The sequence below is a fragment of the Cyanistes caeruleus genome, chromosome 4 (assembly GCF_971803275.1).
Source record: "Cyanistes caeruleus chromosome 4, bCyaCae1.hap1.1, whole genome shotgun sequence".
Lineage (NCBI taxonomy): Eukaryota > Metazoa > Chordata > Aves > Passeriformes > Paridae > Cyanistes > Cyanistes caeruleus.
Window position 1 is genome coordinate 56,793,747 of NC_141704.1, and position 15,207 is coordinate 56,808,953.

Sequence of the window (15,207 nt, forward strand, 5' to 3'; positions counted from 1 at the left end):
CAGTGCTGAATGAGTCTGCTCTGGCAGGGAGAGCTGAGGTGAGGGGGACTCAGCAGGAGTGCTCTTCCTGTGCTGGGGCAGAAACACCCGTGGCACCACTGTGTGTGATTTCCTGCAAGGGCAGGGACTTAACTCCATGCTGCCTGAGGCTTGATTGAAAAAGGGAATGTGCTTCTGTGTTTGTGTATTTATATGCACTTTATAATATAGAGCAATATATAATGATATATATTTGCACTCTTAATAGTTACATATCTGTATGTACCTTTCCACAGTGATAGTGGAATGCATATCCCCTAAGATAGATAAGATAAAGATATTCCCTAAGCAAAGCTGGGCTCTGTTTGACTGTGGGTGGTGACAGGGTGAGGGAGATCCATTTGATCACAAATATTTTCTTCTGATTATTAGGTAAATGGCTGTCCCCTGCCAGTCTAGTGGGAATATCTAGAGTGATGCCCAAGAGAAGGTCTTAGGTTTTTGTGTATCCTCTGTCCTGCAGGCAGGAAGCAAAGAAGCTCCTTTTGAAAACATTTTGTAGGAACAACAAAACAAAAAGAAAAGTTTAGAAAGACATTCAATAATTTACTGAAGTTAGGAGCTCTGAAATAAACAAAAGCATCAATAATAGATATACCTAGGTTCCTTGACAGCGTTTATTTAATGATTTTCAAATCATTAAATGATTAAAAAATGATTATTGATTAAATAATTAATAGAATTTATTAAGCACACATAGTCAAGTTAATTAGATTGTATTATTTGAGTAAGGAATTAGATGTTAAAAATTCAAGTCTTCTGCCAATAGCTGGCCTCACAGAGTATCAGGGGCAAAGGTCCAGTTCCCCTATCTAAGCAACTCTATTGTTTTGAACACATCTTCAGTCTTAATATGTCCAGCATGAAGGATGGCAGAGAACATAAGTGTTCCATCTCCTCTGAAGACCATGTGCAAATTGCAATAGATGCTGCTATGGAGTGGAACGAGGTGATAAATAAGACCATACAAACTGAATAATAATAAGCAGCTTGATTTTCCCATCCACACAGAAATGCTGGTTAATTCTCAGACAAGGCAAAAGGGTAATAATTGGACATCTTTGCTGCTAATGACTAAATCTTGCAAAGGAACTCTATAATGAAACATAACCATATAAATAAATGAGACTACAGAACAGTCATTTAGGGTTTTTTCCAGCAGTTTACTGTTACTATTCCCTAAAATGGCTCTTTCTCTTTTCTGCAGACCCCTAGCTCAGCTCTTGGCTGTGTCCATACCCAGATGAACTGTAGCATGATGGAACAAGTGCCAGTTGCTTCTTCTGCAATGTCTGGTGTGAATCTGTTCCCACAGGAGGAGAAACCAGTGCTGTTTTATGCAGTGGTACAAAAAACCCATCAGGACTTCCCCCTAAACCCCAGGGCTTTCCCTGATGGATGAATGGGTGGATATCAGGCATTATGCAACATCAGTGCAAAGCTTAAAAGATAGCACTTCCCAAGTGAAGACCCTGGTAACAGCCAGAATTCCCACTTGGAGCCGCCTCCTAGTTCATAGCTATGGTGAGATTTTAGGTGAAGAAAAGTATTCTCTACAGGATGCCCATTCCCTGGTGTGTCAGGAATAAAGGTAGGGCTACAGCTTCATGCAGAGGGTGGTGCCCCTTTGGAATCCCCAGATTCTGGGAAACATCTGGAACCATGAGAGCTTGTGAGCTTCAGCCATGCAGGAAAACACTTACAGGAAACAGAAAGGAAATAATTGGGCTGGGGTAGGGTAAGGAAGAGTAGAACATTCTTCAGCCACAAGAAGCTTTTCCCAGAGCCCTCTCCAAGCTTTCTGTACTTAGATGATTAAAAAATGATCTCTTTTTCCTCCTGCAAGTTGTGCTTGACAGCTTTGGGTACTGGGAATTGGGTTTGAACCGATGCAGATGTGTGCATCTGGCATATCGCTTCTATTTTCTTTGTTCTTAATGTCTGACACCTTCAAAGACACACCCTTGAGGAAGATCAAATTTTTGATTCTTTGTTTTGGCATTTAAATGCTGCTTATTATTATTCAATACTGGCCCCACAAAGTATATGAAAATCTTTTTCCAAAATTTGTTTTAATGCACATATGTAGGGAGAATATATGCAATAGAGCATGCAAGTCCTGGCACTCATGCAGATTGTCTAATGTAGTTCCCAAGGCCATCCATATGAATGTTTTAAAATTCAATTAGACCCATGGCATACAACTCAGAATGTCAACAACTGAACCTATGCATGTTTACTTTAAGTGTATATTTTCATACACCCCAGCATTTTAAGTGTCCCTCCCTTAGCCTGGGCAACCTGTGGCTATTCATACAGAGAAAAAGGACAGATTTGGCTGTGCTGTTGCTGCAGGCAGTTCACACTGTTCATTCTGTAGTCCTGCTGAATACACTGCCTTAGCACCTTGAGCGATGCAATTACTCCTATCAAAATGATGATATCATCCTCTCTCAGCACAAGCATCTCCCCTCTCGTTCTTGTGAAAATCTGGAATCTCATGACCTGGAAGAACTTTGCATCATATAAACTGCAAAGACCACACCCAAATGAACTGCTTCACCCTGGTGTCTGGGTGGATCTGGAATTACTCAGACAGTGCTAAAATGCTTTCTTTTGGGATCCCATCTCAGCAGAAACAGACTTGAGTAGAGAACAGGAAGAGTGTCTTTAGGTCTGCAGGAGTCATGGCCATGACAGAGATACAGACATTGAGACCATTCTAAATAAAACAAATCCACATTAACAACACACCAGAGTCATGCAGACCCTCCCCAGTCTGAGCCAGGGATGTTGGTGGGAATTTTGCCTTCCCACTTTGCTCTTTTTAAAGTTTCCACCTCTCCATCTCTGCTACATTTTCTTTCTGCCATCATTAACCATCAACTTTCTTAGGGCTAGGTTAATAAGAGGCTTGTTTTTCTGGCCAGGATTTCTATTTATTCTTACTCCTTTTTGATTGGTTTTTATTATTTCACACATTAGAAAAGCAAACCTTGATTAGTTCAAATTATTTTGCAAATTTAATTTGTTTCAAGTATTTTGGACTGAGTCCCTCTAAACAAAGCAAGGGTGTTTTTCTTTACCTTTTAGACTAGGCTACAGAATCCCCCTAAATGTATGAGAATTTACTCAGTGTTACTTTTCTCTCTTTCATGTGTTCAAACCTGTATTCTTCCAGGATGTGTGGGTTGTTTTGTTTGGTTTTGTTTGTTTGTTTTGGTGGTGTTTTTGTTGGTTTTGGGTTTTAATTATTTGTCATAAAACTATTCTACATTTTTAAATGGATTGCTGAAAGTCATTTACACATATTTCACTGTGATGGTTCCACAATCATAATCTCACACTTGATTTATGTCACCTAGGTTTGATTAAAAAAAAAAAAAAGTAATATGGTTTGCTTTTCATATCCTGAGTGAATCAGTGTGCCTTGGAAATAAGCCTCCCCTGTGACTGTGAAATACATTTTTATCAGACATACTTATTATCAGAGTTGCAGCTTCTGCAGTTATCGAATTAGAATCATGCTGAAACTGAATCGGAAAGAGATGGGATACAGCTAAACAAAACCATGTAAAAACCTTGAATATTTGTAATCTGCTGGTTATCTGTTTCAGCAGAACTCATAAATCAGCTCTAAACCAGTATACTGCAAAAGATAGGCTTGCCTCAATGCAGTTTAAAGATAAGTTTTCTCTTGGATCCTCTCGTGTCCTTGCCTTGCATATACAGAATACTGCTGGACTGAGAGACATTCCCCTATGGAGCAAATCAGCTGCTTGCCATTCATTCCAGCTCTGGCTGCTTCATCCTGTCTGATAAATATATATCTATATGAAACATAGATACTTGTACATGTGTCTGTAATAACAGAAGAATTCCACCTTGAATTTATTGCAAAGATGCTTAGTATTTTTTTACTTTAGTTCTACATGCTTCATATGCTGATGAGAACATTGACATTTATTCAATAGAATTGTTTCATACAGAATAGAATTCTGATATCAGATACAACTCAGGAAAGAAAATACTGAATCTGTTCTCTCCTAGGTGGAGTTAATCCCAGGGTCAAGAGAAACTCTATTAGTCCTTCATCCCTTATCTCTTCTGTCATCTGTGGTTTTGGACTTGTTTGTGGTTTTGTTGGGAACTTTTTATGGAGGGGGAGGCAAAGGATGGGATGATGGAAAAGGATTCTCTGACTTCTAATATGTAAAGTTCCAGTAGGTTTTTCTGTTCCTTGAGCCTCATGAAAGTTCCACGTGTGTAAATTAATCCTATTTGCATTAATTTCTACTCTGCATTTCTTTAACAATAGCCAGAATAACTCATAATTTATGATTAACTTCATCATAAATTACAGCCTAGAGTTTGCAAAGAAAAACATTTATACAAATAATGGGAACTAGATTTTCAGCAACACTGATGATAATGCATCTGATGCTTGGGGATTACCAAATATCTGCTAGCTATTAAGACTTAGGCAGCATTAATTAGCAGATCCTATGAATCTCAGCTGGAAGCAAGATGCAGCCAGTAAAAGGTGGCTGCTGGAGTTCAGTGGGAGAGAGGGAGACATGGAGAGAAAGCAGAAGGACACCTGGTTCCTAGCCACTTTCTGTCTGCTGTCTTCACTCTTCTAGAAATGACTGCCTTTGGTTGAAAAGGTTAAAAATCACTTATTAGAGGAAGCAAAAATAAAGCAAAAAACCTAAGGTGACCACTGACCAGCAGTAATACTGCTCACTGATGTGAATATGGTGTGGGGAAAGGGAAAGTGCTGCTGGCTCCCATGTTCTGCTCCACAAAAATCCTCTACCTGGAGCAGGGAGGAACTCTCAGGGGTTGTGCTCGTACAGATTTGAGACATTTCCTTTTCATTCTGCCTCTCTGCACAGGGATTGAAGCCGGCACTTCCAGCCACTGCACCACTATCTATTATTCACACTCAAATATCAGGGAGCTCAGCTGAATCAGAAGTCCTGTGGATTTAGCAAAGTACAAACACAACATGTGCTGTAGTCCGTGAAACAAAGCAGCTGCACTGAGCTGAACAAAATGGGCAAAAAGCAGAGAGAGGTGGAGAAAGGACCTGGAGCCTTTGGTGTGATGTCTAGCAAAGACTGCATTGAGGAGTGAAAGGGGGAAATTGAAAAGAAGGAAAAAAAAAAAGTACAGCAGAGGAAAGGAGAAAGCAGTGTATATTGAGAAGAGATTGGATTTAGGGAACTGAGAACATAGGAAAAAAATTTTCAACCTCCAAATTTATTATTATGGCTTAGTAGTCTGTAAAGGAAAAATAAACATATTCTTTGATTTTAGTGACTTTGAATTTGAAAGGGACACTTGACCCAAACATGGATGTTTCCCTTCAGTGAACACAGCACCTTTATTTTGAAGAAATTTCCTGCATTTGGTACATGAAGTAAAATTGTAGTCTTATGGCCACTTTCAGATATTTTCCCATTCTGTGGTTTGTTTGTGCCATTATTACTGCACAGCTTGAATGCCCTTTTTCTAGGATTTTTGTGTCACTGTGCCTTGCACTATCTAAGAGTTCCAGCATTTCCTCCTGCTCCTTTCTGGAGGCCATTCTCCCCTTTTTTGATTAAAAATTGACTGTTTTGTGTTTGCTGGTGAATGCAGCATGGCTGAGTCCATGTGGAATTTTAACAGGTATCTCAGATGTGTCTTCTGTTTGTCATCACATGGAGATTCTCTATGTGTTTTTTATATGCATATTTATACATAAACTTACATAAATTTGCACCACTGTTGTTTCAGAGTATGGAAATGGTGAGTTTTATTCTTTCTGTTGAGACTCAAATGATAGAAGAAATTTTATTTAATTTTTTTGCTAACGCCTCTTTTGAAAACACACTTATGAAATGTTTTCAGATACTCTAGATCCTTGCTAAAGTACTTTTGATTTATAATTTCAAATAGAATTCAGAAATTAAAGTGTCCCTCCATAAACAGACCTCAGTGAGGCACATTCCTTTTACATCCTCAGGTTATTTGTCTATCTCTGCTGTTTTATTCCCTTTTAAGTTGGTGACCAGTATGGAAAATGCTGAGATTCATTACTACTTTTTAAATAGGAAGGATATAAAAAGAAAAATGTTTACTAGTTGGCTGGCAGTTGAGACCTGACTACTACACAAAGTTCTGAGATGTCTATAAAAAAAAGAATGAATTTGGTTACTTTGTTTGTTTCAATTTTTCTGCATTTTCATTGGATATTGTCAAGTCTTGCAAGGGTTTTAAACAACTGAAAATTATGATTGCAAAGCAAAAAAAACCCTATAAAATAAATCAATATTTCCACATCATAAAATGTACATTCCTCATTTAGTTTAGCAAATCTGCAGCAGTTTATTTATTCTAATACTCTGGCCTCTGTAGACTTAAGACAGAATTCCAGACATCACATTAAACCTGCCTCATCATTTTCTTCTGATTTTAATTTTCCATGGCTATTCTAAGGAGAAAAAAATATTTTGTTATTCAAAAATTTTGAATAGAATAGTTTAAATTTATTAAGAAGGAAAAAAAAAAATCCTCTTTTTATATATGTTCCAAAGAAGATGTCCTCTCTTGGTAGCTTTAAAAAAACTTTTTTGACTGCTTAAACCACTCTTTCTTTTACCATCAGAAGAAGTAGAACCTGGTAATTTTAGAATGTAAGAAATATTTTTTGAGGGAACAGTTTCCAGCATCTGAAAAGAACATTTATTTTTCATTGAAAAGTCTAAATTAAGAAAGCCCTCAAACCCTCTTTCGTGCTGCTCCCACAACATAGTTTAGATCCATGACTGAAGCAATCTCAGTGCCAAATTCTTCTTTCTCTTTGATGTTTTTCCTAGAGATTTTTAATATTTGATTCCATATTTCTTTTATCCACTTCTCCCTATCCCACAGAAACAATTCTATAGAATAAAACTTCAAAGCTGTGCTTTTGGAAGTTGATACTGTTGTCAGTTGATGGTCAGCCTCAGATCCCGTCTGAACACTTATAAAACGCCCTCGAATATTTGTTAACTTTGTTACTGAAGAGAGGGAACCTCTTGATATCCATTTTCCTGCCTTTCTACTTTAGAAATTGTTGTATAATAAAGTTGCAGTGGATGTGATAAAGCCTGCAGAGGGGTAATCTCCCCTTCTCTTGAAGGCAGTTCCACAGAGCAATTGCATCTTTCACATCTTTATGCCTTGTTGCATCAATGGAATGAATGGAGATAGAAATAGTTCCCATGGCAAGGTCCCGTTTTCACTCACTGCCTTCCATGGAAAAGCCAGATTTCCACAGTCCCCAGGGCCACAAGAAACTCTGGATAGAGTATTTGCATGAAAGGACCCAGATTTCAAGGATTAAGCAATCAGCAAACTGAAGACAGCAGCAAATTACCTTTCCAGTTTTATTGTCTTTAAATTTGTTTTGAAAAGATTAACTGAAGTCATAAAAACAAATCTTCTTGAAATGTTTTCATTTTTCTGTCTATGAGAGTGCTAACATCAATTGACAGCAATATTATTTTTTAATAATGTTCATCCTGGAATGGATTGAATTCAGGAGCAAAGAAGGAAGGTTTTCTGGGCTGCCTTTAACCTAAACCATACCTAAGCCTAAAAAAGATTTTGAGCCCTTCTCTCTTCTAACCTAAGCCTTCTACAACCAGATATTTTTTCCCAGTAATTTCTTGTCCCTGGGGAAAAAACAAATAATAAAAAAAAAAATCAAAAGAAAAAAAAATCAAAAAAGAGAAGGACAAGGCTTCCTGTAAATTTAATATTTTGAGCAGTTGTTCACAGCTGTTAGTGTTTGCAGAATTCATTCATGTGTGTGAAAAATCTTACTTGTAAGTGATTCTGTGCAACTGGACCACTGTTGTTTTGGGCTTGTTTTTAAAGAAAAATGGCATCAGAACTTTTTTCATGTAAACTCAAGATGATGATAAACAACCATTATCAGTATTGGATTTTGTTTTTGAAAAGAAAGGTATTCAGCATGAGTAGAAAATGCAATTACACTGACCAAGAAAAACATGCAGGGGCTTCTAGTCCAAGCATAAACTGATCAGAAGCTGTATCAGCTGTGCTCTTGGTTCAGCAAGGAGTAATTAGTAGCTTCCTGAAATTTTGAGCTTCCTTTGAAGCTCTGGTCATTAGGTATCATTGGAGACAGCAAACTACCCCAGGTGGCCTCAGCCAGCTCCACTCTAGGGAAGCACACAGGGGTTTTGTGCTTTGCTCACTTCACATTATTCAAGGCTAATTGGCTATTCTGCCACTTAAAGCTATTTTTAAGCTTGCTGTTTCACTGGACACTACACAGATTTTGGATTTTCTGATTTAAATGTCAGTGACAGATTAAAAATTCTGGGTTTTTAATATTAGTTTCAGACTGTGCTTTAGCTCCTGCGTGCAGTAGTCCCAATTATTGGTCCCCCTCTGAGACGTTCTCCCTTTCTCATAAGATATTACCTCTTTGATAGATTAATTTGCTCAGCCATCCAGCTAGATGAATGTATTTGGTGCTGCCAGAGAGGGACAGGTAGGAGGGCTGAAGATGCTCAGCTGTAACAGAGCTGCCCATGGAGGTCTGCTCAAGGCTTCTCTTACAACACAGTGCTGAGCAAAAATGAGACGTTGAAGCTGAGTCAGTCACACAACTGGACATCTAAGTGACTTCTACTCTTTGCCCAGAATGGTTGCAAAGGCAGGCACAATGAACCTTGAAGTAAAATACAAACCAAGCTTTCTCATTTTACAAACATTTTGTCTGGAGGCTGATTTCTACGAGGACCTTTTGAGACGTGAAAGGCAGTTCACTCTCATTTACTCCGTCTCCCTTGCTTTCTTGTTCTCCTGATTCTGCTGTTATGAGACAAGAGGCAACACAACATCTGATTTCCTTGCCAGAAGTGGTTTTGTTTAACTGGAAGAGTAGCTGGTAGTTTGTGCCTAGAAAACATCATGCCTACTTTTTATCTGTGTGCAGGGAACAGAATGTCCTGCTGCAAAGTGGAATAGAGTTTGCTCTCTCTCATGTAGGAGAATGTATTGGATGGTCACCTTGCTCCGAGTCTTTTCTCACTGAGAGCACAAATTCTCCTTGTTCTTGATGCTCCAGGCAGAAGGGAGGTTTCTGCAGATAATCAGGGTATGTTTTGGTGAAAGTAAGAGCAAGCAGCAGCTTAGTCTTGTTTTATTTATCTAGTGTTCAGTAAATCTGCTGCCCAGAACCTTAGGTTATGAATGACAGAATAAGAAGGCATCTTTGCTCACAGAAACTAATGTAATATTGGCTGGGCTGTCTGGCTAACAAAGAAATCATGTTGAGTGATGGGAGCAGCCTCAGCCAAAGCAGTTCCTGCAGGAAGGATTGTCCCCTTGTGAGTTGAACAGAATCAGCACGTTGTAACCCTTTTGAGCACACGTGCAGGGGACTGTCCTTCCTCAGGAAAGCAGAATATCACTCAGTAGCACCACTAATGAAAATATTGATTTCCATTTGGTGCCATTTTTTTTTTTAGTATGTAAGAATGTAAAAAAAACACCCAAGAATTATTCCTTATGCAAGTTTCTTTCAATGATCTGGGCTAAGGTGTGGTTATAAGGTTTGCCCCAGCTTCAGTGGCCAGGAATACATAATTATGTGTCTTTAGGTCCAGCATTCTTGATCTGTGAGCATAATTACAGTATCAATTAAGCACGCTCAATTAACCTCTTTGTCCCAAGCTATGTGTCAGGTTGTATTTATCCAGGAGATGTTATGAGAAGGTAGAATGTAGCCAGGGTCCTGGAAATGACATCTGCAGACAACTGGAGAGGCCTGAAGAGCTGCTGTGCACTGATGTCTCTGACAAAGTGTGCTCAGGCAGGGAGCTTGTCAACCAGAAGTAAAATCTAAATGCTTAGAGATGGAAACAGTGAATGAGCTGCTTGAACGAGTATGAGAGCATCCTGAGATCTGAACATTACTCCCTGAAAGGAAAAGTTATCATCATTTAAGGGAACCCAGCAAGGAAGGTAACTGCGCATATCAAAAAACAAATTAAATCAGAGGATGTTAAAAGATGGACAACAAAAGAGACTGAGGATACAGAAGGGTTTTATTTCCCCCTTTTTAATGCTATAATCCTTATGAGGCATACTAGAGGAAGGAAACAAGGTTTGAATCTTGGTGACATTGATCTGAGGAGCCTTGCAGCTTACAAGGAGTTATAACATCAAAAATTAAGATTTAAAATAAGTAAAATATGAGAAGACAGTATCTTGGTTCTACTGAAAGACTGTGCTTTCTCTGCATTAAAAAGTCTAGAATTTGGTGATTTTCAGGAGCCAAAACATGGATGAATAATGGGTTTCTAGAAAAGACTGGGGATATATCATGCTTATATTTACATCAGGACAAAACAAAAGACAAGATGTTGTTTATTTCTCTCAGCTTTATGAACTACAGCAGAAGTTACATTACTAAGAGCTGTTTTCACAGTTCAATACCAGATCTGAGCATTATATTAATTTATGTGATAAAGTAATTCCTGTAGAACAGCAGCTGATCTTCAGCTTAGAATTTATGAAACATTCTCCAGTACAGCTCTCTTTTTTTCACACCAGCAGACTTGGACTGAATAAAATTAGGACTCTAATTAAAATTTTGTAAAGGTTGCACAATTTTCTGTTAACAGGATCATTTCTTGAGTATTTTTCCCACATCCAATGCAATGTTCTCCAACTTTTTTCCTTTGCTTTTCCTCAGGGAAAGTACAGCAATCTATCAGGAACAAACAGCTTGTGTTTAAAGAATACTGAAATGTTTATCGGTCATTTTACAAAGGGCATAATCAATATTTATTCCAGTCACAATTAATATTCTGCAAACACTGGGCACATCATGTCCTTCTAAATCCAAGTAGAATTTCTTTGTGCTGATGCAGTTTTATAAACTATTAGTTTAACTGTCTAATTATAAAAGTAAGAAATCAAGCTATGGCTATGAACTGGTTTCCTGGTAAAACAAACTTAGATGTTAGCTAGGAGACAGCAACAACAGTGAATATATTCAGCAATAATTAACCAGCTAAGTAAAGAAAATATCTTTCTAGAGTTGAAAAACCCCAAGCAAACCAAATCCAACACCTTCAGTGAAAGAATCTCTAAGATTCGGTGTTTGGATTTCAGGAAAAATAGGAATTATTTTATAGAAGGAAACATTTAACAAAAAATGTGGCACCTGTAATAATAGAATTTTTTTTTGTGTTTCACTGACCTCAGAGAATGAAATTCTATTCATAAAGCAGTTTACAGAACACATTTGGACCCCATCACTAATATTAAATTAATCACAAAATGAAATTATTTAGCCACAAAACAGTTTTGTCTTGGGTGAGGCAGATTGTGATTCTGATCTCATTTACAATGGTTTTACATCAGTGTAATTTGATTTCACTGAAGCTTATGCTGTATAAAAGAGGAGAGAACATGGCTCATATTTTCTGAGTGGTCATAAACTGCACACAATTGCAAAAAGAGGAATTTCTACTCTGGGAAGAAATCCATGCAAATGTATTTTGCTAAAAATTTGGCAGCCTTTTTGGAGTGTGCTATTTATATTTTTTTTTATAAGCTTAGCTTCAACCAGAAAAGATGTTATATTTCCAGTGCAAATGACCACAACTCAGGAGATTCAGTTTTGCTGAGGATGCTTAGGAGAAGATGGAAAAAAATAATCTAGAGCATTTCTGAAAGAGGAACATTTTAATCATTTAATGTTCCTTTGAAATATTTGTATTTGCTCAGTCCAGAACTACTGAGATATTTATCAATAGTCAGGATGGAAAAGCAAGATGGAAGAGGACTCCCAGGCTGTTGCAGACCATCTTAGCTGTTGGTACTAGTTAAAATTATGTTATTTGCATGAGACAAAAAAGAATGCTTATGCTGTCTGTGTTGCATTTCCCCTCAAAGGTGTTGACACATTTTATCTCACTCTAGCCATGTTTTAGCCAATTTTTGGTTCTGGGAGTTGTTTTCTATTTTACTTTCTAAGCAGAATGCATAAAGCACTTGTGAGAAATCTCTGTTGTAGCTCTCCTAGAAAAGCCTCCCAGGTACAGAGCACAAGTGACTGCTTGGCTCCCTTGCAGGGAAGGCTGGAAGTTGCAGCGTGCTGCAAAGGTATCCAAAAGAGCACAGCCTTGTCTCCTTCCTTCTCCTCTCTTGGACAAGAGGAATTTCCTCTGGAGGCCTTGTCAGCTAGGAAATGTGCTTCTGCACAGACCTCTCTGAATGATGCAGCAGAGTGCCAGAGGTACCCTTGAATCTGTCATGCCTGAATGTGTGCTACATGCAGTGGGATCTGAGTTAAATTTTAGGGGAGAAAAAATAGAGCAATGAAAAGAAGAAAAAAGAGAAAATAATATTTTGAGAAGGAGGAAAGAAATTTGGTGTTTTCTGGGAATTGTTTTCCTGTGTAAGGGAATGAGAGTTGCTAAATGTGAATGTAGCTTGGCTGTGGCTCTTCCTTTGGGAGCAATGCATAGGAAATTGCTGCCTCCCACCTATCTGTCAACTCCACAGCTCACTGCCCATCCATCCAGCCACCACAGCTGACTCAGAGAAGAAAAGGCTTTAAGACCACTGTATTTACATTCACCCAACCATGATCACCTTTTCTCAATGCTGATTGCATTAGGAAATTCTGCTTTTCACTCCCTTACCTGCCCAAACACGCCTTCACCCCTTCACCTGCAGCATCAGCTGGGTGGGACTGGCACATGGATGGCAGATGGATGTCCCCTCTCCCTGCCAGCACCTGAGTGAGTTTAGCTCCAGGTGTCAGCCTCAGATTCTCTCCTGGTTCTGATCTGCAACCTCCCATGAGCAGATTCATGTCCCTAACAGGGAACAGGGGATAAATGGGATGTCCAATATGCTCAGCCACAGCATTTTGGGCTCTTACTCCGAGTGTACTTCTAAGGAATTGTGGAAAGGAGTAGCTCCAGCTGTTGTCTGGCACACACAAATAGTTCAGTGATCAGTGGATTGCTTATCCACATGGCAGATATTTCCTGAACTGACAATTTCATTACAAATGTAACGTCAGACCACAATAAAAGCATGGGCTTTGATGTAAGAGTTTTCTGTTTAAACTTGGATTGATCTAGACTTAGAACCCTGCCTATCCAGTGAAAACCTTCAGATGTGACTCAGATCAACAATGGGCATTGCACAAGAGTTTCCTTTTGTACCAAGGAAGCTGAGAGTTTAAAAAAAGCACAAAGATGACTGTCTTCTGATGAAAACTGAAAAGAATCCTTCAGTTTCTAAGTCACCTTTTTTTTTTTTTGATATACTTTTTTGATACACAATTTTTTTGGGGGGAAAAGGGACTCCACAAAGGATTTAGGGCTCTAGCCTGGCAACATTTTAATGTCTTTATTAGCTTAATTTGTAAAAAAAACCAATTACAGTTTCTGGAGGTTTGCACTTACCTGTACTTTTCATTGTATTATCTGCATTTTTTAGGAAGTGGATGTAATGATTAAAAACTCTAAGAATATTTGAGAGAAACTAAGAGGATATTATTTTTAAAACATAAGTGAAACATAAGAAAATATCCTTAGTGAATCATAACAGCTTATGGTTAAGAGTCTACATAAAGAAAGGTCATAAAGTGAGAGATTTTTTTAAAAAAAGAAAATTAAAGGAAATTTGTCTGAAGAGGAAAATAATTTGTAACAGCTCTTCAGTTGGAGGAATAACCTACAAACCCTTAGTGTGGGAAGGATCTGGGGGGATATCAGATACCAAATTGTACCAGAGCCTGTTGTGTGCTACACAACTGAGCAGCTGGCCTGGCCTGTGGGTTTGTCCTTTACAAATTCCAAGATGAGTAGCCAAAAACCAAAAGGGTAAGGCTTAGGGGTGAACTAATGACAGCCCTCCTATACCTGAAGGGAGCCTACAAGAAAGATGGAGAGAGACTTTTTACAGGGGTCTGGAGCGGCAGGACAGGGGGGAATGGCTTCAAACTGAAGAGATTTGGTTTAGATTAAATGTTGGAAAGAAATTTTTTACTGTGAGGGTGCTGAGGCCCTGGCACAGGTTGCCCAGAGCAGCTGTGGCTGCCCCATCCCTGGAAGTGCTGAAGGCCAGGTTGGATGGGAACAAGCTGGGATGGTGGAAGGGGTCCCTGACCTCGGGGTTTTGGAGGGTTGGAACTGGGTAATTTTTAAGGTCCCTTCCAACCCAAGCCATTCTGTGTTCCTGTGTTGTTGCTCTGCCTCAGGTGTGTATGGAAACCTGACCCTGTTCCTTGGTCCTGTGTCCCCAGAAATGTGGTGATTAATGGGGAGGAGAGAGTTCAGGGGTAGATACAGAAAAACTCAAAGCAAACAATTTACCATAAAAAAAGTGAAAAGAAACTAAAATAAAATAATTTGGCAGTGAGATGTCTTAAGAGCAGGTGGTGGACATAAAAGAGGGTGGCCTACAAATATTTGCTGATTAAATTGAAGGGTAAATATTCTCATTGTACTGCATAAATATTTCTGGGAAAGGGCAAACAACTTCATGGAGTGACAAATATTCCAATTTATAAAGTAACATTTACCTTACAGATAACATAGGGTAAATATTTTTTTGAGTGTAGATATTCCATGGAAAGATATTGCTGTATGCTCTGCATAGAACAGTAGCTAGGACAAAATTCATTAAATAAAAGGCAACTATTTGTCAGGTAGAAGAGCAGCATGACATTGCAGAAATCTCATTATAAACTCCAACATTTTATGGGGAATTTCCTACACAGTCCTCTCAACAATATGTCAGCTGACCCAAATATTTTTTTGGATAGAAAACCTAAACAAAATAATTAGACATAATAATAACAATTACATAATAACATTATTTAGCTTTTATTAAATTTGTTTTCTATAAATGTAATTTATAAATACCTATTATGTATAATTATATGTGTATATATAAATATATGTATAATTGTATATAAAATGGATTGTGTACAAGCATAATTATTATTAAATGTAACAGCAACAAAATAACAATTACATAAGTAATTACACATAATTATGGTAGAAAGAAATTTACACTGTTAGTTAAAAAACAACCCCTCCATTTTCTGAAACAAATTTGTTGGCTGAC

General features: G+C 38.2%; 1 long non-coding RNA gene across 2 annotated transcripts in view; it reads left to right on the forward strand.

Moving 5' to 3' along the window:
• The window catches only part of LOC111937485 (uncharacterized), a 48,611-nt gene that overhangs the window by 5,095 nt on the left and 28,309 nt on the right, over window positions 1-15,207 (forward strand). The window contains exon 2 of one of the 2 annotated variants that reach the window (XR_015285654.1): window positions 1,260-2,785. The exons of the other annotated variant lie outside the window; for it this stretch is intronic. This is a non-coding gene — a long non-coding RNA (uncharacterized LOC111937485). Of the gene's footprint in view, window positions 1-1,259; window positions 2,786-15,207 lie in introns of those variants that run through there. 2 annotated transcript variants of the gene reach the window in all.